The following is a 2629-nucleotide window of genomic DNA, read 5'->3' on the forward strand; positions in this document are numbered from 1 at the left end:
TGATTCGTATAATTTATTTCTTTGTTATAAAAAATATCAAACATTAACAACAATGAATAATTAATAAGTTGTCCCGGAGAAGTAAAATTTTGGTTAAGTTGTCCTTGGACAAGGGTGATAATTAATTTCGAGCCCTGCAGGCCAATTATTCCTGCACTTCTAGTTAATAATAGAGTATGTGACACTCTATTTTATGCCTGTGGTTTAAAAATTGAATAGATAAGTTGAAACAGGATACAGGTAGGTCAGATTATATTCCCGGCTGCTAATATTCATGGTGACAAAAACTAATAAAGAAGTTCAATTAAATAACATGGAAACCAATCGATAGTTGCTAATACAACTGAATCATGCACAGTATGTAAGACCCTTCTCCAAATTCCTCTTTCATGCAGAAGCTGTACGTACTGAAGCATTAGAAAAGGCAATGATTCTAGACACTTCAGCTGGAAGGGAGTCATATAATAATAATAAAGCATCTCTCCCTAAGGAAGTCAAATCTATAGCAACACTAGTTTTAAGCTTGTTTACCAAAGTAACCAAGAAATGGTGAAAAAAATGCTCCATTGAGACAACACCCACCCACTTCACTTCTCCATTGCTTTAATCAGCGGAAGAAGTTAAAACAGTTCTTTTCTCTTAGGTGTTTTATCAACCTCATGAATTAGTTAAAGCACGGTTCCCCGTGCTGTATGGGAAATACTGTACGAGAGGTGTGGTCAAGAAAGCCATACAGCACGAGGCAAAGCCAAGTGCTATATGGTTTTCGAGACCACACCTCGAGTGCTGTATTTCTAGTACAGCACAGGAGGAACCGTGCTTTTACTAGTTTATGGTCATAGTGCGTGGGTGCATGAAAAGCAACAGCCCAAGGCCAAGTAAAAAATAGCTTAAAGAGAACCAAAAGACTGAAAAAAGAATGCAGTAACTGACTATCTGCTACAGGATTCTTCTACCTTGTGTGATTCTTAGTGGGGAGCTGTAACAGTTTCTACAACAAAAAACCACAAACTGTGTGCTGTATGAGATATACAGCATGGGTGGCGCCTTTGATGCACCCCCACACTATACTATAAAGCTACTTGTACATGTAATAGCTCTCTGCAAGTGAGAAAGTGAGCTTTTTATGTAATCAGAAATACGACAGCTTCTTGTTCTGTAACTAAGTAAAACAGCAAGCTATCATTTTATAACTTAAAAATATGAAACGGAAAGGTTTCATACAGCCTCCAATACCTTTAGTTTGTGCAGCGGAGTGAGCAGACTATTTTTAAACTAGCATGTGAAAAATGTAACCACTGATCTATTAGCACTGAGGATACGCATGGGTGTAAAGGGGGATGGGCTGCAAAGTAAATTAAAAATGGCTGGTGGCCTTTGAATGTAATTAAAACTGTGGAGTGAAGCATGACAGAATGCAAGCACCACAGGCATCCTAACGACCTAAAGAGACTCTTACAAGAGCACAGACAGTTTTACTAACCCCAATACAAGCAGAATAATAAAATGAGCCATGCCTCATGGCTTCATCAGACCAAAGTTATCTACCCTTGTTCTTATGTACTTGTAGATAGCAAGGCATGAAATTTTATAAATGAAGCCTAAAGGCACCTTTCTCTGCCGTAGACTCAAACTTAATTTTGAAAGTCATCTTGATCATCCCGAACTCAGCAAGTTTCGCTATTAATGGCTTTAATTAACTTAACCCTGATTTATTCAATAGATAAGAGTATTAAGAAAAAAAAATATAAGGAAAATAAGAGGCTAGGCAATTCCAGCCTCTTTCTTTCACTGTTACTATGTCAATTACTGATGTAATGAATACCTTTATCAGGTGTAGTCACCATTTTGATATTTGCTGTTTATTTTAGGCAGATTACCTCTGTTCATACTGTGCATGATCATTTAAGCAGTAGTATACACCCCAATGTATGGTTGTGTTACATTGATCATAGAAAGATAAACCTAACTACAAAATCATAACAGAATTTAATTCATTAAGGGTGCTGCCCAACGGCCCACGCACAACTTTTAATCTGTTGCTAAGGGAGCTGTTTTTCCAAAAGTACTTTAACAATGATAATGAAACCATTACTGGTTGAAAGACAGTAACTATATCAGTCTGTAAGCTAACTTGGAGCCTTTAACTCATAATAGCTGTGGCATCAAGAGCTAAAATACTGAAGACTTTTCAAAAGCAAAAAAGTCCTCTTACTTTCAATTTGAATTACCAGATTTCTAGGTGAAGGCGATTTTTAACTAAACAAATTGATTAACATAGAAATATTTTTCTTTTTCTTCTTGAAATACCATTAATTTTAATTTTCGTATTGATTGACACTACAATTTACTATACTAGCCCTGTTTAATTGAAATATCTCTATGTTATGTAACCATATAAATATGCATTCTGATCACCACAGGCAAAGTTTTTTCGAAATGTTGCATTTTTGTGGCATAAAACACCAATTATAAAATCTAACTTTTATTTTACATCTTTTTGGGAAGCCTCAGTACTTTTACTCCCTTTCTTAAAAGTGCTTCATAAAATTTAAACCCATTTATAAGAACCTAATAAGGTTCTTCTATGGGACACTTGTATGGCTTAAACATTTCTGCATAAAATAAT

Source organism: Amphimedon queenslandica, unplaced genomic scaffold (genome assembly GCF_000090795.2).
Source record: "Amphimedon queenslandica unplaced genomic scaffold, v1.1 AMPQUscaffold_13518, whole genome shotgun sequence".
Lineage (NCBI taxonomy): Eukaryota > Metazoa > Porifera > Demospongiae > Haplosclerida > Niphatidae > Amphimedon > Amphimedon queenslandica.